Consider the following 22,673-nt stretch of genomic DNA (forward strand, 5'->3'; position numbering starts at 1 on the left):
CTGCACTTCTTTGCTTCATCCATCTTGTCTAATTGGGTGGCTGTATATGTATGGGCCACATGTGGGGCAGGCTCTGAATGGGTGTTCCTTCAGTCTCTGTTTTAATCTTTGCCTCTCCCTTCCCTGCCAAGGGTATTCTTTTTCCTCATTTAAAGAAGGAGTGAAGCATTCACATTTTGATCATCCGTCTTGAGTTTCGTTTGTTCTAGGGATCTAGGGTAATTCAAGCATTTGGGCTAATAGCCACTTATCAATGAGTGCATACCATGTATGTCTTTCTGTGATTGGGTTAGCTCACTCAGGATGATATTTTCCAGTTCCAACCATTTGCCTACGAATTTCATAAACTCGTTGTTTTTGATAGCTGAGTAATATTCCATTGTGTAGATGTACCACATTTTCTGTATCCATTCCTCTGTTTTTTAATAGGGTTATTTGTCTCCCTGCAGTCTAACTTCTTTAGTTCATCAGCCAGTTTCCTAGGCAAACTTTTTTTAAAACATTTTTATTCTTGAAGATAACTGTTTTCAGACACAGCTTTCCTATCATCCCCTTTTTATAGTAACCCTTCTTCTATATTACAGAAATGATACAGCCACAAGGAGCAGATTTTAAAAAAATTATAGTGCAGATCAAAACCAAGAATTCTCAATAAGAAAACATCAAAATCTGATAAACATTTAAGAAATGTTTAATACACTTTTATATCAGGTAAAGCAAAAGAAAACTACTTTGTGGTTTCATTTTCCATGTAGAGAATGGCTAAGAACAACAAAACATGTGAAAACACATGCTACCCGTGATGTAAAGTAAGAAAATCTCTCATACATTGTTTGTGTTAATAAAAACTTACATCACTACTATGAAAATCAGTGTGGCAGTTCATCAGGAAGACAAAACTCAGTCTTTATGCTCCAGTTTGAACCAGCTTAGCAAGAAACCCAAATTGTGATTCATCCCAACACAGAGACAACTTGATCTACTATGTTCATCGTTTCTCTCTTTCTAAGAGACATAAATTAGAGGCAATCAAGATGATCCTCAACTGAAAATTGATAAATTCAGTACACTAACACAATTGCATATTACTCAAACATTAAAAGTGATAGAATCATAAAATTTGCCAGCAAATTTATTGATCTGGGAATATATTCTAATACAGGTAACTCAGACTCCAAATCTTGTTTTACTGTGTAGAGAACATGAGTCTTAATGTACCAAGTCAATTTTCTACAATGAAGTGACATCCTTCAACCTTAAAACTTTTCTTTCTTGCCATTTCTTTGTCCCAGATCAGCATTGGGAACTATTATCTATTGTCCTTCCCAAGGACAGCAAAGTTCTTCTCCCACATGAAACTGAAGTAGGAAGACTGCAATAGCAAACGAATTGTGGGTGAATCTATATAGCTGTTATCTACCAGACAGTCCAATCCCTCAGACCCTGGTCCTGGTTACCATTTCCTACTTTAGATGTCATATTTTTTTATCCCAGATGAAGGTGACAGAAAATTAAAACCCAGATCTTCATCTACACATCAGCACTGTGGTTAGAACATTTGAAGCAGCATATTCATGCTTCTCTTTCTGACTTTCTATTGGAGAAAAATGATTAGCTTGTACCAGTATCTGCTATTGTTCCAGAAAATTCAAATCCCCATGCCCACAACAAATGCCATCTATGAAGAAACAAAACCTTCCCTTCTTACACACTCAAGTCATTTACTACACTATCTCTTTAATTGCAGGCACTGCTGACTTTGTGTTCAAACCTTAGGAATACTTCAGCCCAAGAGTTGTCTGAATCTAGACACCTCAGGAATAATTTCTCCATCTAGCTTGAAAGTAAAACAAGTACAGAGAAACAACTCCTCTCTTGGTTCTGCTGCTATTTTCTCTTGCCTGTTAACCAGAGAATTAGAATGTAAAGAAGGAAGTTATCTATTATTTACTCTAAGATACACAAGTTGTAAAATTATTTCTTATAATGCTTTAATTAAGTTCATGCAATTGGCCCACACCTCTCTTTCATTGTCATTTTGAGTTACAGACAAAATTTCCAGGATGAGTCCTAAACATCAAGGTTAAAATTTGAAGAACATGAAGTCAGGTGTCTCGAATAAGACCCAGTTACCAAAGTTTCCTCCGTTATTCAACCTTGTTGTACAAAATATGATTGAACAACACTTTAGCCGAACTTCCTCCTCCTCACTTTGTTGTCTCATACTTTAAAAAGTGCTGAACAATTTCCTTTTAGAGTCAGAATTCTTCCAACTCCATTATGTTGCCATGATATATGAATAAAGAACTGAGTACAATAAAAATTTGTCAACTGCTTAAATATTTACTAATATACACTTTCAAAGACACTCTAAGCTTCCAAATCTATGTTCTTGTTCCCAATTCGTCAGATTTTGCAGCCTAATTCAAATCATGATCTCGCTTGGCTGGACTCTTTCTAACTGCTTGGGTGGTTTGGTTTTATGAACCTCAACATTGGTGCTTTGTATGGGAATAAATCACCAATGAATTTGTGTCCCAGTGCGAACTTAGCAGGACCCCGAACTGTTTTTCAGTCATCTTGAGTATTGTAGATAAATTTGTATTCTGTTTTCTGATTGTTGTGCCACAAAATAAAAAAAAAAAGAACCTGGATACAGTAGTGCTTGTGGGATCAGATTTGTGCGGAGATGTCCCAGGGGACACTGATTTCCACTTGGAGGAACTTCTATTTGTATTTCTGAGCAAGCTAAACTGTTCCTTTCTGTCACTTTGTGTCTATAGTTTAGTTTAGTTTGATTATTGTTTTATGTTTCATAATCAGAAAACTGTCCAAACTTAACCTACTGGCCAGTTGAGCCTTATTTTAGTCTTAACCCATCTCAAGGACTTTTAGAATCAAACACAAAACAAGGAAAAAAACAAACAAAAAAACAAAAACAGCTAAATCAAGACTACAAGAACTGGTAATCCCATCCTGCTCTTGAAGCCCTGCACACAGAGCTAGGAGCTGAGCACTGCTGGAAAAGCCTACCTCCTACCTGAACCAGGCTGACAGCAGTCCTGAGGCTGCCTGACTTGTACAAGTGCTCCTAAAGAGGGCAGCAGCTTCTCAGCTTTCACTAGTAAGTAAGCTGGTGACTAGACCAGCTACAGAACTGCCATTCCCATGAGAATTAGATTAAGTAGGTAGCAAGAGTTTCCTCTCCAGAAATTATAGATGGATGAAATAAGGAAAATATTCTCTCTCTGAAATGTATATGATAACATGTGGCTACTATATATTAACTTTTGACTGATCTTAAATGTATATATTTACTATATTCCTTACATCTCTGTTATCAATTATTGGCTTGTAAATTATTATGGATGACTAAAAATTTGTATCATCTGTTATAAAAAGTTAGCTTAAAATAAGTAACTCAGGATGGGAAGCACTGTAGACAAAACATGACATGAGGTCTTTAGAAATAGTATAAATTGGAAAAAAAAGTCTTTATGTGATCCCTGCCCTGTCTTAAAAGTCAGATTAGAATTTAAAAATCATTTATTTAATGAGGTATCAAAGCTGTACCTCCATGTATTTCCATACAAAACTTTTCTTCCTGACAGCCAATCATTGTAATATAAAAATAACCTAATTATTATTGATTATAGAAACACTAACTTTTTATAATGTTGAAATTGTACTTTGGCTTCCGAAAGAACATAATTGGGCTCTGTGTCTGCACTCTTCAAAACTGTGTTTTATTTTGATATTACAAAGAAAAATTGAAAGATTTAAACATCTTCAAAGAAAGTTTTGGTAGTATAGGCTCCTGAATTCCTTTTCCATCCTAGGAACAGCTTGGAGGCTACAGCCTTTGAACTATCCCCGAGCGAATCCCCGCAGAAGTACAGGGATTTCAACACTTCTGCCTTGTGTTTATTGTTTGTTTCCTTTGTACTCATCCCTATGGATTCCCTTCCCTCAACCATCAAGGCATCCTAGATAGAGGACTGAAAACAGTTCTGGTTCTACATGGTCTCAATGTCAAAGTCCATGATCTGGAATTCGAGAATAGGCTGCTATTTTAGCCTCCTGGATTTCCCTGGAGTACATATAGGACCCTGACCTCTGGATGGGTGCTCTCTCCCTTACCTGCAAGCAAGAGGTCTGGGATCACCTGTCCCTGGTTCTTTGTCTCCATCCTCCCTGTAGTCATTGCCAGTCTTTGGCATTCTTCCCAAGAGGTTGTGGTGCCCCACCCCCCATAACAATCACTAGGATCACAGGATCAGACTAATATATACCTTTCAACTACTAACAAAATTCAGCCTTCCCTGGCAAACAGAATGATCTCAGTGATTAGGAGGAGGGGCCTCTGTGCCAGCCCTCTAGGCCTCCAGCCTTCCAGCCATCAGGCTACAAACTGTCTTATAGCCCTGTTGTGTCAGGTTCCTCACTCACAATTCCTTCTACTCATATCCCCATTTTACACCTGGTGTGCTTTAGGGGGAACTTTCCTTCCGGTGGTCACTCCTATTGAGGTCACACCTATTATGCCAATTCTTCATGCTGGATTGCCTCTCCCAGGAACCTCCTTTTCTTCAGGTATATCATGAGATTTCCCTGTCAATCTTGGCCCTGATGGAGTGTCTAGAACCTGAATTCCCACTCCTATGGCAGACTTGTCATTAGTCAGAACAGGTGCCAATGATTCTGACCCAGACTCAACATAATTTGAACAGGTACTGAAGCAATGGGCCATGTACCTGCAGACATGTTATATAGGTATAATCTTCAGAAGGTGGTGTTAAAACCACCCATGTTTCTTAATTGGAAGTCTGAATATTGTGACTTTGCTGAGAATCAGGCTAGAATTAACCAGCAGTCTTGGAAGTCCTTCAGAGACTTCTGGCCTGTATGACTGAGTCAGAGAAAAGTTTGGTCAGTGATGTCCCCAGAGTCATGATCATCAAACAGCTTGAATGCCCGGGCCTTAAGATATCTACTGGAAATGCTATGGCAGACTTAAGCAATGATGTTATCCATATAAAGGTTGTTGATCATCATGATTTGGACCCTGGTGCAGGACCCATTGCAGTACTGACTGCCTCCATTGTTGCTTTGGTCATGGGGTGTGTACAGAAGAGAAACCTTCCTCCTGAAGGGCCACATGATTGTGCCTGTTGAGGCTGTGGCAAGCCTTGTCAACTCAGACAGTATTGTTCCTCAACTAGGTTCAAGACCAGCTGTCTCAGGTGTAACAAAGATTTCCAATGGGCTAAGGATTGCTGTTCTCAAAAGCAGGAAGACAATTTAAATTTCAAATGGGACACTCTTTTTCCCTGCCAGTAAGAGGGAGCCCTTCTTGACCAGGAGTCTTTTGGACCTTGCCTGTGTTTGCTCATTTCAAAATGATGACTGTACATTTAGATTGTTAAAGGATTGGTTGACACAGGGGCAGATTTCACAATAATAACATAAAATGATTCATTGAGGTTCCGCCATTGGAGATTGCAGCCTGTTCCCTCTATTAAAGGAGTGGGAGCCCAACAAGTCAAAAGGCTGACTACGAACCTGTCTCTTGGCAGGACTTGGATTGCAAATAGGGGTCTTTTACAACTGTTAGGGCTGATGTGCCCTGCAACATCTGGGCAAGAGATATTCTAGAAGACATGGGTGATGTCCGTACTACAAAGAGTTGGCCTTTTTTGATGACATAATACAACATGACCAACTGGATCAAAAAGTTGTGGATCACCCCCAATTATAATGGCCACAGCCCACCCAGTGCCAATTGACATCAAAGTACCTGGCCCTGTAAAATTGTCTTTGCTCTCTGAAACTGATAACTGGGTGGAGCAGTGGCCCACTGTTTTGTTGGCATCAGTTAATTCCCAGCCCTACCTTGTTCTTTTTTCTTGCAATGTGAGTTTCTCTTTACCTTTGTAAATTTAGTCACTACTACATGGTGATTAAAAGGCAAGCATCCCACAGAGCAAACTTTCTGGTGTAACATCAATGTCTCAACCATTGGCTCTTGTATTCAACTGTATAATGTAACCATGGGGAACTTTCATGGTAAGCTAACCTATGGCATCATGTTAGGTATGAAACTTCACGTTTCCCCATATTGATTACAAATGCGAAAGGTTTCCCCAAGCATATTACATCCACCTCACTCTGCAAAGGTTCCTCAAATGCCTACTTTTTGTGGGACATCCTATCTTTTGGGAGCCCTGCCAAGCTCTACGAGGTGTAATATTTACCAGGGACTACCTGACACTGTCATGTAACCTCAAACTTTTCATGTGGATGTTTACCTCACATGATCCTTCCAATGTTATTCCCTTTGTTAACAGGGATTCTATTCAATTCTGACATGAGTCCATTTATAACCATTGCCATTTATGTGACCCTCTAACAGTCTTGATTTATGCCCCCTTACACTCCTAAAACGTGGCCATCTCTTTAATGGGATATATTTCCATATAAAGTGATTGTCTAAAGCATAAAATGAACAACCCTTGTGAATGTGACCCCTGACAGCAAGGTTGGCTGAAAAATCACTGTATTCTGTCTCTGACCTCCCTTTTTTAATTTCTGGTCATTATTATCAGATCAGCCTTAACGATTTTAAGGAAAATTTCTCCTGACCACTTGCTGGATGTGGTATTCAACAATGGCCATCCTAATGAGGGAAATAGCTCTTACTTCCATGCCGTCACACTGATGATCCAGACTCACTTACAACCCCTGCACTGAGGAAAGAGGGATTTTGGTATTGTGACTGCCATCATTGCAGCCATCACTGCAGGCATTGCAGGGGTGACACAGATATTATTTCCTTGACTCAGACGGACATTATGGCAGAGCTTGTCAATGCCATAATCTCTAAGTCATCTGCAGCACTACAGGCACAGGAGCTACTGGATCATTATCTTTATGAAGTCATTCACATTTTATGACATATTGACCTAGTGACAGAAGAGTTGGCCTTGTTACTAACATGTCTATATTGACCTGTGAATCCAGGTCTCACTAAATCTTCCTAACCATTTTCCAGGAACATAATGTTACTGAAGCTCAACCACATGCAGTTCAATATATTTAAGGTACCTGCTCAAACAAACCCCTTAGCTACTATGTGCTGCTAAAGAAGAACACAGCCAACCTTAATACTGTCATGTTCTCTTTGCTTTTCATAGATTCTGTATTCTTAAGAAAAGTGTAGGACAACATTAAGAGGGTGTTTGTCCACTCATTAATAGCCATTTATGCTATGATGGGAAGAATTGTCCTACTGATAATTATTTTAAGTACATCACACAGGATATTTCCAGGCAATACGCCACAAATAAGATGACCCTCCAATTGCTGATGGTCCTTGAAAATCCTGAAAGTGCTTAAAATCCTGATTGTGCAACTCCTAAGGAAGGAAGGAAAGCCTGGATGTCTGAGATGGCTGAGACAACCATGTAGGCAGTTTCTCATCTCTCCCTTCTGTTACATGCCTCGGTAGTGATGTCACTTTGAGGGCTAATATTCAATGATGGGTAAGATCCTGGAAAACAGGAAAATTAGAGACAAGCACAGTCCAGTATACTGGTAACCCTCCAAGCGGGGACAACAATGTGGAGGCAATGGCACCCTGGCTTGCACTAGGCTGTCAAAGTCTAAAAAGAAATGTGTGGAAATGTAGAAGAAACAGAAGTGGCTGCCTGTCCATTATGTTGTAGCACAGAGCAAAGAGACAAAGGCAACCCCTGCAGAAAGACCTAATTGGAGACTGCCAAAAAGACTAAGGATTGATGATGCAGATCATCCAGCTTGTTGGGAACTTATGCTTGGAAGAGAAGCTTGCATTGACCAATAAAATGCAGGTGCGCTTTATAAAGAGCACCCTTCTGTGAGTAAATAAATGAGCTTGTAGCAGTATTCATATAAGGTTGCTGGGATGTTCCAATCCATTCCAGGATCTGTGCCATTGATTCTGTGCCTCTTCATCTCCAACTCACAAGAGCAATTAGCATCAGACAGCAGAGGTGTAAGACAGTGATATAAGGTATATGAAAAATGAGAAATGATTCCTATTTCTTACCCCTTTCTATGATATCATTATACTAAGAGTTCAACAGATCAGAATGATACCATTGATCAATGGCGTTCTGATAACCTTGTAGAGTACTTGGTGCTTACTTTCCAGGATTTCACCAATTTTTTTTCTTTCCGGAATATAGCATGAGGAATGGTCTTCTAGAATACTATATATAGGGTCCTTAAAACAAGTAATGTGATATAGTGTGTTATCTCTGTAAACCCTCAGCTGATATTCTGGTAATGACAGGAAATGGAACTTGAAAAACAGAATTACAAGGTTTTCTAGCAGTAACCAGGGATGGAATGGCCCCAATTATTTTTCTGCTAAATGATCTTAGGATTAGATGTTTCAAAAGCACCTTGGATCCTATCATTTGACATATTGCTTCTTTTTTAGATACTTACCCAGGTTCTTTTCTCCATTTTTTTCCTAGAAATTTCTTTCAGAAAGAAGGATAACCCAGGTCAGGGAACTCAGTTCTTCTTTTTCAACCTCCATACGACTTGGCAAACCTCCATAACTCTAAAATTGTTTAAATATCTATATGAATCAATGGAAGAGGTGGAAAATGAAAGTCAGAGAAGGAACATGGGAAGAATGTAAAGGCTTCAAAATTTGTAGAAGTAGGAAACTTCTCTTCTAGTATTGCCATGTCTATTGCACAGTAAAGTCACTGAGAAATCTGCTTAAGGATTATACAGAATTCAATAAGTTAAAATTTTCAGGAAGAATGGAAATAGTATATGGGGTTTCCATTACATGTTGAGGGGATTTTTCCAATGAATACATGCAGTGGAATGAGAGTCACAGTTCTTGGAACCACTGCTTTTATACTTACAATTCCAAGTTAGTCCACTCACTCACCTGTACATGTGAAGAGCATTAACTGGACTCAGTGGGTTTGGAATTAACTAATTAGCTAATTAGTTATTTGAGTTAAATTTTAGGGAGTAATTTGTTGTTGGTAGCAGATATAGATTTATGGAGGACTAGTCCTTTGTATAACATGAAAATGTGTTCCATTTAAACATAAAAAACATTATTTCGATATAACATTAGAGGGAGATGTAATTATGGCACACAAACATTACATTAATTCTCTCCCAACTAGAGAACCCTGACTATGTATGACACAGTGTATTTGTATAAACAACCATGCTCATTCTTTCAAAACTTTTAAAATAAAATCATATTATCTGTTAATTTTATGAATTTCCACTAGTCTCATTATTTTATATAGATTGGTTCTAAAGATGATAAGACATAAACCTTCATTGTACCTACCAATTTTACAAAGTTCCTTTGATCTTAAACACATATGGCAACTACTCACAGTCTTTGTCTGCACTATTGCAAATCATGTCAAGGCTGAGATCTGAAGATAAGCATCTGCAGAATGGAGTCCCATTTGAAGTCATTGTGGTTGATCTTCACTTTCTATCTGTGACCATGCGGATGAATTATCTGGTTAATAAGTGAAATATTTCGAGAATTACAAATTTTTTTTACAATAAACATAATAATAAAATAATGTTAGACAATATTTCTAGAAGGGTTTTGATAATAAATGTGTCAAATAACTGAAGAGAAATTCATTTCTCCATGGGTATATGAATAAAACGTAACAAAATCGTAAATGTGCGATACAGTAAAAGGTAAAAATGGGTGTATCCCAGACTTATCCTAGAATTTGGAGAAATTTCAGTTTCTTTTAATTTATTATACTATTATTCTACCCAAAATAATTAAGTGAATTATACTCAGAGAAGTCAGTCTCACAAAATTGATATGTTGAAAACTACAGGTAGACAGCTGACATAGACTTTTAACCTCTAGACTCTAGTTTTCACAAGTGCATTTAATGTCATAATGTGCACAACTATAAGTATACAAGAACACATTGATTCATACCTCACAAAGTAAAGAACAAAAGAAATTATAAATTAAGGTGAGATAGTAAAGTCCGGAGTGAAAATGTTTCTCGTAAGCACAACCATGTCACTATACCTAAAAGCTCAAGCCCATAGGATTTGAAAAGCTTTCTCAGTGGGATGACTAAAACTTACAATGCTGGGAGTTTCTGATTTGATTGTGTATGCAGTGTCCATCAACCACAGCTTCTTTTACCCAGGATACTTTCAAAATACGGATGTTTCTCTACAGGTATCTCCTTCCTACATTAACTTGTCATTATATTAACTTACTATAATTTATATCAAATGACTTATTGTTCATCGATCAATATACCATAAACAAAGCTCCTCGTTCATCTGTATTCAATAAACTATTTCCCTGATCCTGATATGTAAAAAAAAGAAGGCCTTCCTTAAGGTTCAGAATTCTCAGGCCCTCCATCCTGCCAAGTTCCACCTAGCAAATATCCTCACTGATCTAAAGACTGTACCCACTCCCCAACTTCCAGAATAAAAGTCTAAACTCAGAATGTGAAATCTAAACAATACCTCGATTCACCCAAAACTCTGGAATTGAAACCTCACCAATCAACACATCAGAAAATTCTACCCTGGAGAGCTCTGTCGCATTCTCATGAAATCTTATATAAAGCTGTTTTCTGCTTAGATTACTACAGTTTCTGACCCAAGCAATAGCATCAATGCTCCTGTGTTTCTCTAACAGCCATAAGACTTATGTGCATATTAGTACGTGGTGTTAAGTTGAGGTGTGCCTAGACTTCCAAACCAGTTTACTTTTCCCTTCAGAACTGTAACACTTACATAAAATATGTGGTTGAATAGGCACTGTTGGTGCTTGAATTCCTCTTCAGGGTCCATTCTGCACTGGAGTTGTTGACTGCAGCCTACCTACAAAAAACATAACTTCCAATCCATCAGTCATTAGACCACCATCCAGTGGTGGAAATTAGGTAAGTTTCCTCTTTCCTCAGTGACAATATATTCCTGAGTCCAAGGAAATTACTCGTGAGGGTCCAGCAAACCTCTGATACTTTTGCATGAGAAAATATCTCTAGACATGGACTTCAAGCTTATGCTGGCCCTCTCTGCACTTGACTCCATTCATCCTCCGACCATGGGAGCTGAAATCCTGTAGTTTCTTAATCTAACAGGACTTTTGTGCGCCTTCCCACTCTGTTCTTTCGCCTTCTATTCAATGCGCCTATAATCCCACCATTTCTCTGGTCATTTGTGGCACTTTTGGTTGTGTCCAACCCTTTCCTATTGTTGAGACACTTGGCATAAATCTCCCTAGAGATCACTCTTGTCTTCTGCCCTCCAGCAAAGCTCTCTGGCTTAGTCAGTATAATCCCCTAACCCCTGTTGACCTTAGTGGTAACACACTAATTTTTTTCCTCTAGTTCCTGATGAGTCCTAGGGGTGCCCACAACTATGAGCAAAAGTGACATCTTTTGTAAGTCTCTTTTTATCTATGGAAAGTCTAATTATGTCTTGGAATGCCATTTTGAAAACAATCAGATTGTCAACCTGACATCCATTACCAAGTGCCATAATTTATTCACGACTGCAAAATAGAATTTGACTTCAACACTCTCTAGATAATCAATCCAACGGGTTGCTTTATGCCTCCCCTAGATGCTAATGCGATTTGGAACATTTTCAATTACCTTGGTGTATCAGGGAAATAGAAATAGATTTCATATTACCAATTTCTTCCTTTATCCTCTCCAATCTATGTTTTCGTCTAATCTCCTTCCCTAAACCTCACATAGTGAAAATGCCCTATCTTTTAAGTTACATTGATGGTTCTGTAAGATGTTTTGCAAAGTAGATAGACATAGCAAAGTGGAAGAAATCAAAGGAGTGCAACTGCAATATGCACACACCCCTCACACACTTCACTGGCTATTATTCCTCTCAGCTCCCTCTTGTAAATTCCTTTGACCTCAGCAAGGGCACAAATAGTTCATATCTCTTTGAGTTCTTGGTTCTCAGCTTACTGCATTATGTTTTACAGGTATTCGTGTGTCTTTGGTTATAAAGGGCATTAGAATGTTGTTTTATGCATTTCCACTTCAATTAAAACCTGTCTCTGCAGTTGGGATATGGCTCCTTCTCCTCTAGTTCCAACAATTCTTCTTTACAGATTTCCTTAAAAATATTTGCCCTACATCAGGCAAGCCATTTGATTCTGTGACAGAGAAATGAGAGCTAAACACAGTAGAAAAACTTAGTTTACCCAGCAGGTGCTATTACTACTCATCTCATATCCTTTTGGGTTTAGTTTAACACTTTAAAATTTTTGCTAAAGTATATATCTGACCTGATGATTTGTAAGCATAGTGGGTATGATTAAAAACCTGTCAAGGTTCATCTTAAAATTTGCAAAACTCTATACTTGGTTAATTTTAAAGGAATTGTGTGCACTCCAGGCATCTTAACTACTGTGCCCATCCTATGTCCATTGGTATTCAGGCAGCCTTGTGGCTGACAGCATTCTTTGCTAGGTTTGGAAGGAATGGATTTTGCCATGTGAGTTTACTCCTCTTTTGATTAAAATTGACCACAAGGGTGAGGTTAAACAAGGAAAAAAAATTCCTCCTAGTCACAAAGTACAATCTAGATGGTTCTTTATATTTTAAATAATGCTAAAAAAACTTTCCATTATTAGCCTCAACACTTGGCCCCTTCTTTCTCTCACTGAACTAACTCTTCACTCTCTCTTTCTTCTCTATTTATAAATGAATACCCAACTCAACACTCTCAGGGGCCCACTTTCAGCTTCATAGCAGCCTTTGATCTTCCAGATATTTGTTCTGTTTCACCAATGATCTCCTTTCACCTCCCCCAACCTGGCCAAAACCACAGTTCTTACTTTGCAGAAGGTTGGCAGGGTTGATGTATTGTTCAGGGTATACATCCCATTCTTTTTAAGTAAACTCTCTCAAATAGATAAGAGATTGGAGTCATACATTTTTAAATTTTTCCACATAAACTAAATAATTCAAGTAAATTACACAATCTTGTATCCTTGTCGTTTATGATATTTATATGACTCTCACAATCCTCTTTCCAAATAGTGCGTGCAAATCTATAACCAGACTAGAATATACGCAAATGTAATCCACCAAACTAATGCTACCCACACATCTGGCACTGATGGGTAACCTGAATGGAATTACAAAACCAAAGGGGCATCCTTGCTAGTATTTTAAAGTTTCTACAAGGCCCCTCTTAAAGCAGTAAATTATGAAAAGTTACAGAAAGTTGTCCAAGACAAACATGAAAACCCTTCTCACTTCTCATACTACATTTCAATTGACTTCTACCAATATACAAATCTACATTTCATGTCTCCAGATGGAAAACTCCCTATAACCGACTTTTGTTCCCAGAGGTTCCCCAATATTAGGCATAAAAATTAAATATCTAGAAAAACACCCCTGAGTCCATGAGCAAAATTCTTACCTGTAGCCTTCAATGTACACCATGGGAGAGATGAAGAAAATTGAAAATAAAAATATTTGATGCTGACAAGGGATTTTCTGCCCCACACATGGCTAACCCAGGGTTCCAAACTATGATAACATCTATGTCCATGTTTCCAATATACTCAGGAGGGACACCACACCAGGATCTGTCCAAACAATCACAAACCATTGTGTCATTGTACATGATGTCAACAAGAAGAACACTGAGTTGCTGAGTGTCCTCATGTCCTTCTCAGCATGAGGACATCAGGACCAGATCACTTTCTTGCTAACCTTCTAGGTCTGGTCATAGACGACTGAGGTTGCTCAGGTTCTCCTGTCCTAACCGACATCATCTCTGAGAGGAAGCCTCAGGTAGTAATCACAGCATTAGAGTGATCCAGCTCCCTCCTTCTACATACTGTCACTACTTTTTCAGTTCTAATAAAAGTTTTGGAGACTCAATTCTCCTCTAGTTTGCTTATTGTTAATGTAAGGGAAGGGATATTCTAGCTAAAATAGTAACCCCTATTTCTTTGGATCCCCAAATGCACTTGACTCCAGCTTGGCAGATCATCACCTTCTTCCTTATCCTCCAAACCACACTTTTTTTTTTCTTACGAAATTTCCCAGTGGATCACTGGATATAGAACAGCCAACATCTGCACCAGCCCGAACACACCATCATTCCACCACTTAGTTAATAAAATGTTTCCATCCCCGTCATATTAAAGGGCAAGAAAACATGCTTCTTGAATTTAATTATTTGGAATAGTTTTTCTGTTTTCTATATGCAGATGACTCCATGGTATCAGGTCTATCCATAGGTTCCTTTCTATACATGGGTGTCTAGATGGAAAGCAGTGAGGTTAGTTGAATGTATGAATGCTGGTAGGCACCAATTATTTTGTTTTTGACTGGCTTCTTTGTGTCTGTGAGGTTCCTGTATCTTGTGTTTATTGGTTTTGTTCTTGTTTTCTTCTCCTCTGCCAGGCACCAGCCACTACCATTAATGCTGCTTGCTATGGCTGTTTTGATGGCCAGAGGTCAGAATTTATATCTGAGCTTTCTGGTCACTGAATTCAGGTTACAAGTGATAGCATTTAAAATGCTGCCTTTAAAACAAGGTATTATACTTCCATTCATTCACATACAAGAGTGCACACTGGCTATAGGCTGTTTGGTTATACATGAATCAGAGAAATTAAACTGATGCTTTATTTTCAATGATGACATCCTCTGCAACTTCATAAGCGATCCATAAATATTTTATATCTAAACATGCTCTATCTTCATACATATAGATAAATGATACATAGATAGATAGATAGATAGATAGATAGATAGATAGATAGATAGATAGATAGATGAGAGAGAGAAAGGAAGAGTAAGAGAGGGAGAGAGAGAGAGAGAGAGAGAGAGAGAGAGAGAGAGGATATGGATGTCTAAAATTCCAAGAACCTCTACTTATAACCGATAGCCCTTCCTAAAATGGTCAGAAAATACTACTATTTAAGGATGTCAAGGGCTGTTTTCCCAATGACCTAAAGGAATATTGTTATAAGAGTGGCAAGAAAATTAAAGATTTTTGCCCATATGCAATGAGCATAATCGGGGTTTTCATAACTGCACATCAGCTGTGGAATAATACTCTGCCTGGCTTCTTTCAACAATGCTGGTTGTTTGTCCCTACTATTTAATCACATGACCTTGAGTCATAGCCTTACCTACTAGACTCCTAGTAACCTTTACCTCACCACTTATTTATCGCTCTGAGCTAAATGCCATCATCATCCCCTATCTGTACTATATCACTCTTCAGTATACTAATATTTTAAGTCAGGGAAATATTTTATGAATTCACTATGGAATATTAATATTTTAAACCATACTCTTTAAAGCAGGGAGATTATTAACAGGCTGAAAATTATTATGAGTCATTAATTAATTTATTTTCATGTGCTCTATATTTCAAGGCTATTATGAAATTACTAAGACTTTGATTAATGCTGTCTGTACTCATCATAGATGGTACAACCATCAACTCCTTAGTTTTCTCCTTTGCCTTCTCTCTACTTGTCACTTTCAGCTTGATATCTATGTCTATACCATTGTACACTCAATATTATCAGCTTTTACTCTTGATATATCATTATAACCATCACAAAACTTCTCCTCTTATGTATCTCAGTAATGCAATCCTTGTACTGCTGCTGTGATTGGCTCATTTTTCTCTATTCTATCTTAACTGAACATCAGTTTTGACCCTACATTTGTTTACTCTCATATGCTCTCTGAAGAAATGAGAATCTCAAGGAATGGACCTAGAACTCTAGGTAATATCTAAAGTATACAATTGAAAATGATTTCTCATTATATTGACCATGTCAGGCAAAGCAGTATAATTATAGAAATATAAATAACAAACCACACAGCAGTGACTGTTGGAAACAGTGCTGATGAAAAGGCCTTGGTCACTCAGTAGAAGTTCAATCTCAAAGAGAGACAAGTAGATATCTTGTGTAAAATTCTTTAGATACATATAATACCATCCTGGAAACATCAATAGATAGTTGACAAGAAATGATCATAATTTGCTTGACTTCATAGAAGGAATGTGCAGAGAAGAAAGAGAGTAGAAACTATGAAAACTATTATTTGCCAAAGCACAATATCAATTTCAATCTGACTGTTGAAAATAAAAATGAAAGTTAAACTTTTGGTACTCAGAAACAAGATCATAACAATTCAGTCTGGCAGTGTTAGGTCTTTGCCATCATAGGGCCTTCAGTCCCATGTAGGACAGTGTCTTCAAATGTTTCAGCGTTAGGCTCTCACGAGTCTCAGCATACCATGTGTAAACTACCATTGCTAAAAGTATTCTTCACAGTTGATCCCAAAGACAGTGTAAAAATCAATATTAAATGACATATTTCAGATGCTGATTCCTGAAGTGAATCATCTTCTTTTCAGATTAATGCATGACTCTAAGACTGAGGCAGGCAGTGACACTTTTGTCTCTAAAGTTAAGACCTCATGCACCAGGGTGGGGAATACCCTCAGGGTGGTACCCTCTCAGACACAAAAGGAGGCAGGATTTGGGGAAGAACCCTGGGAGGGGAAACCTAGAGGGGGCAGCATTTGGGATATAATTACATAAACAATAGCAACAAAAGACTGAGACAGGAATGACAGATCTTAAAACAGAAGCATTGGCTTCATAGGCAGAAAAAAATCTTCTGCACAAGAAATAGGAGCAGCTAACTCAGAATGAAGGTATGGGAAATAAAATAAAGAGTCGATTAGAATAAGTCATGAAATAGATCTCAAAATTAGAAATGAAAAACCAAAATTAAAATAACCTTCCAGATTTTTTTTTCCAGAGCTGGGGACTGAAGTGCTTATATCAGTAGCCTAATACAGCTTTCTCCTGAGAAGCTATGGCAGAGCCTGACAAATACAGAGGCAGAACGTCCCAGCCAACCACTGGACTGAGCATAAGGTTCCCAGTGGAGGAATAAGAGAAAGAACTGAAAGAGCTCAAGGGGTTTGCAACACATAGGGACAACAACAATATCAACCAACCAGAACTGCCCCCAGAACTCCCAGGGACTAAACCACCAATCAAAAAGTACACATGGAGGGGTCCATGGCTCCAGTACCATACATAGCAAAGGATGGCCTCCTTGGACATGAATGGGAGAATAAGCCCTTGGTCCTGGGATGGTTTGATGCCCTAGTGTAGGGAAATGCTAGGGCAGGGAGGCTAGAGTGGGTGGGTGTGTGGGGGAGCACTCTCATAGAAGCAGGGGGAGGAAGAATGAGATAGGAGGTATCCAGAGGGGAAACCAGGAAAGAAGATAACATTTTAAATTTAAATTAATAAAAAATCCAAAAAAAAAGAAGTTTGCACATGCAACTGTAATGGTATATACATCAAATAAATATTTTTGATGTAGATACCCAATATCTCTGTCTCCTTTAGATATGGGTTTATCTCTCAAATGGAATTGGCCAAGTAGAGAGAATCCCCATTTTATTCAAATTTGTGTTTGGTCACCTCCTTACTACTATGGTGTACTGATGATAATACTGCAAATGAAAGTGCTACAAACTTCCTACATACATTTTGTGATGTTTTGAACTATCTCAAGTCATATTTTCCCATATCTTACCATTATTATCATAATAGTGGTTTGAGATCACAAAGTCACACATGTTTATCATATCTCTGAGAGAAGTAATAAAAAATGTATGACGAAGAATGTTTTCTTGGTACTCTAAGCCTGGAAAACTACCCATGATTGGCATAATCATAGACCCTGGAGAAGAACATTCCTTGATAATATCCTAAAAGAGCTCAACTTTGAACTGTGTTCTAAATATGTTCATTTTATTCACACACGAGTTTAGCTGCAACCTTCAGGAACAAGCTTCATTTTTCAATAGACAGAAACCATTACAGAACTCCACAATGTTAAGATCAAAACACAAAGTTTAACCAAAAATAGTATTCCTACTCAACTTAATTGATGATTCTAAAATTTTACCATATAGCCAAAAGTCAAAGAACATTGCAGAAATACAACAGAAAGTTTCTAACAGTACCTAATTTATGTAACAGTATGTAGTTACATATACATTTGTATCTATGAGTAACAATAATGTTCATTAAAAAGTGGTAATGAAATATCATTAGAGTGCCAACTTTAACCCAAGTGTTCATCAAATAAATCATATATATATATATATATATATATATATATATATATATATATATATGTGTGTGTGTGTGTGTGTGTGTGTGTGTGTGTGTGTGTGTGTGTGTGTGAAAGAAATGTGCATGAATTCATCAAATATTTGGTGGGGCAATGTCCAAGGTAGAAACCATATTCCACAAAGGATTCTTATCAAGTCATTGCCAAAGCTGTCCTACAGTCCTACACATGTATACCAGAAGCCTTTAGAAAGTTATGGTTTAATAACAACAAGCAGCCCAATTTCTGAGTATATTCTTACTTCTGTCATCAAAAAAAAAAAAAAAAAACATTTGATCTCAGGCCTCCCAAGAAACTTTTCCTGTACTGTGTCATGTTTGTAGTGCTTGTTTAGGATGCTTCATTTTGTGTGACTGCAGGAGAAAGAATTCTTGGATATTGCTGGCAACAAACACTGCAATACATTCCAATTATTGAAAGCTCTATAAGTAATTAACATTTTACCACAGTCTTTAAAGCATGAGCATTGTAAACAAACAAAAATTTATTGTAATATTATTCACATATTTTTGAATGTGTACACTATAAAAGTATAAGAAATTGTTAAAAATGTAAATTAGAGCAACTTGTCTTAAGAATAGCCACAGATTTTTTTTTTAATTAACTTGAGTATTTCTAATTTACATTTCGATTGTTATTCCCTTTCCCCGTTTCTGGGCCAACATCCCCATAACCCCTCACCTCCCCTTCTATATGGGTGTTGCCCTCCCCATCCTCCCCCCTTTACCGCCCTCCCCCGAACAATCATGTTCACTGGGGGTTCAGTTTTGGCAGGACCAAGGTCTTCCCCTTCCACTGGTGCTCTTACTAGATATTCATTTCTACCTATGAGGTTGGAGCCCAGGGTCAGTCCATGTATAGACTTTGGTTAGCCTCAGATATTTTTAAACTAGTAATAACACCTTCATACATTTTCTGATTAATTGATGTGAATCTTATTAATAGGAAGAACCACAAGTCCCCCAAAGCATTAGATATTAGAACAATTCGCATCCAATGCATCAATATTTTTTCTGTTCTCTCATGGTCAATCCCATGTAAAATTTACAAGAGACCCCAACAACCAGAATATAATAATGAAGATTAAGGTTTTGGCACATAGTTTTGTATTCAATTAGTTATAGCAAAGATATAATCTTACCATTGTATGTTAAAGTATACATGGATGAAAAAATAGTTTTCATAAATGAGCAGTTAACCAGGCTTAGTGGTGTGTTTCAATAATGTTAGCAGAATGGAGACAGACTCAGGTTGATGTATGTCAATTTGAAGCAAAACTTTTATAGATTAGAAGTGCCTAACAAATCAAGCCTGCACTATTAGGTCCTATCCTTAAAAACCGGGAGACTTATTCCATTTCATATGTGCAGAAGTAGACATGCATGTAGCTGTTCATGTATATATGGAGATGTGACATCTGCACAGACATGTAATGGTGTGATGGAAAGTTCACATATGTTCTTCAGCAGATTCCAAGCATTTTGACATAAACTATATAATTAATATCATAGAGCCTCCGTAATTATAGATGAGTAGCCCATATGAGACTGCTTTATTGTTTATTTGTATGTACAGTCAAGGATTGTAAACACTAGTGCTTTCACAATGTATAGACCATAGACTAAGTAATCTACCTCACCTTGAACACTGAATTATATAGTAAAATAATTTTATAATGTATTTAGTGGCTTCACAAAACATTATATTTAAAAATATATGGTCAAGTCATATAGTAATTAGTATAAAGGCACTAGATTTGAATTTTTCATTATAGACTCTATATACCTCTGTCTTCAGACAGTAGGAATCTACAGAATATGCATCCAAGAGGAGAAGAAATATGCTGTGAATGTATTTCAATGGAACAATAAATAAATCTTAGGATGCTATTTTACAATGTATACTGAAATGTGCATTTATAGTTTCCTGAAGGTTTTTTGATATTTTTTATTTATTTTATTACGAATTCATTCATGAGCTACTTATTTACATAATATCTAACCCTCTCTCTCACCATTCAAATTACTCCCTTTCTATCTAGTCTCACTCAAACACATGCAATTACCTTTTTTTAGTTTTATAATGTATTAATGTATTTAAAAACAATACTGGATTTCAAAAAATTGCATCATTTAATTGTACCTGTTCAGGAATGCAGACTGTGGTGTGCAAAGGTTGTCTACTTGGAGGCACATATGGTCTCCACTCAGGATCATGTGATGTTTTGGAGGATGAACACCATGTTGTACAGATGTTATTCAATCTTTTTATTATATTTTATTGGATATTTTTATTTACATTTCAAATGTTACCCTCTTTTCTGATTTCCCTTCCATAAACACATTATCCCATGCCCCCTCTCCATTCTTCAATGAAGGTGCTTTCAGACACATACACCAACCCCTTTCTGTCTCTATTCCCTGACATTCCCTTACAATGGGGGGTGTCAAGCCTCGGCAGGACAAAGGGCTTCCCCTCCCATCAGTTTGGAACAAGACATATGCAGCTGCAGCCATGGTCCTGACCATGTGTACTTTTCGGATGGTGGTTTAGTCCCTGGGAGATCTAGTTTGTTGGTATTATTATGCTTATGAGGTTGCAAACCCCTTCTGCCCCTTCAATCCTTTCTTTAACTCTTCCAATAAGGACTCCATTCTCAGTTCAATGGACGGCTGTGAGAATCTACTTTTTTATTTGTCATGCTCTGGCAGAGCCTCTCAGGAGGCAGCTATCTCAGGCTCCAGTTAGCATGCACTTCTTCACATCAGCAATATTGTCTGAGTATGGTGGATTCCCTAAAATTTGTTTTAGTGGAATTTTGTCTTATTTAACCATTTGAGCTGAAAGATTAATACTCTTCTTACGTTTATGACAGCATTCTCTGAATCTGCAAGTTACTGTAGGTGGCAGCAAGTGCCCTGATAATTTTAAAAAGGCTTTCAAGGGGAATCATAGAAAGGACTGGAAGAGCTTGAAGGGGCTCGAGACCCCATATGAACAACAATGCCAACCAACCAGAGCTTCCAGGAACTAAGCCACTACCAAAGACTATTCATGGACTGACCCTGGGCTCCAACCTCATAGGTAGAAATGAATAGCCTAGTAAGAGCACCAGTGGAAGGGGAAGCCCTTGGTCCTGCCAAGACTCAACCCCCAGTGAACATGATTGTTCGGGGGAGGGCGGGAAGGGTGGAGGATGGGGAATGAAACACCCATAGGGAAGGGGAGGGGGAGGGGTTATGGGGATGTTGGACTGGAAACCGGGAGAGAGAATACCAATCGATATGTAAATAAGAAATACTCAAGTTAATAAACATTTTAAAAAGAAGCTTTCAAGGGGGTTAAATATAAGGTTCAAGATCAGCTAGTTGCAAAAGCAACTTTTCTTCACTTTCTTCAGACTTTTTTTCCCCTTAAGGTAATTTTCCCAGGCATACATTTCTATTCACTACCCCTTTCACAATGCCTCTTCTACATTACAGAAATGTATCAAAATCAGGATCAATATTTGTATAGTAACATATCTACATATATGTATCTAAGGTTTACAGGCATACCTTTCCCCTCACTACCCCTTTCATGATGCCCCTTCGACATTACAGAAATGTATCAAAATCAGGATCCCTAGTTGTATAGTAACATATCTACATATATGTATCTTTTCTCTATTAGCCGTTATAATTATGCTTCATCTGTCTGAGGACATGTTAATTTAGGACAGAGCTGTATGTAACAGTTGTATGTGAGAGCCTGGATACACATCTAAGTGTCTCTTGATTTTTTATTTTTTGTGGGAATAGAAAAAGTTATGAAACCATGCTTGCATAATCTTTTACAAGTTGTAACGTCTACCCTCCCCAGGATATTATTTGTATGACTGAGAGTATAGTTCTGGTACAGTTCAGTATAAAAACTAGTCATTTGTAGAAATCCAAAGAAATCATTAGAATTATGAACTACAGCTAATAGATGAGGTTAGATATTCCCACACAGTTATTGTATTTTTGGTGCTCACCATATTCCTATCTGATTTCCAGAAGACTAGGCTGACGGTCTCTCTGAGAGTCAACAGCTACTGATTCTTCCTTCTTATTATAACTTTCCATGGAGTTAGAAACAAGCAACATAAGTAGATATATAACGAACTGATCCTTACATATGTAGTGAGCTTTCACATACATCATTGACGTGTAGTCATAGCTAATTTGATAATGATAAAGATTTGCTATGTTAATGTCCACTTCCATATCATATTTTACTACACAACCATGACAGCAAGAGAAAATCTTGAATCAAGTAGTGCCTGCAGAGGATGCAGTCCTAGAGATGGTGCATTATCCACAAGGAGATTTCTAGAGCCAGAATGGCAAGGAGAATCTAATTGGGGAAAAGAAATAATAGTCAG

The 22,673-nt window shown here is 37.7% G+C and overlaps 1 long non-coding RNA gene across 1 annotated transcript; it reads right to left on the minus strand.

Moving 5' to 3' along the window:
* Positions 1 to 1,467: 1,467 nt before the first annotated feature.
* LOC134483498 (uncharacterized) lies at positions 1,468 to 11,984 on the minus strand. The gene is made up of 4 exons (XR_015646833.1): positions 10,822 to 11,984; positions 9,420 to 9,550; positions 8,491 to 8,626; positions 1,468 to 1,594 (listed from the first exon to the last, which is right to left on the minus strand). It is a non-coding gene; the product is annotated as an uncharacterized LOC134483498 (long non-coding RNA).
* Positions 11,985 to 22,673: the final 10,689 nt, after the last annotated feature.

This window comes from Rattus norvegicus, chromosome 1 (assembly GCF_021556685.1).
Source record: "Rattus norvegicus strain SHRSP/BbbUtx chromosome 1, alternate assembly SHRSP_T2T, whole genome shotgun sequence".
NCBI classification, from domain to species: domain Eukaryota; kingdom Metazoa; phylum Chordata; class Mammalia; order Rodentia; family Muridae; genus Rattus; species Rattus norvegicus.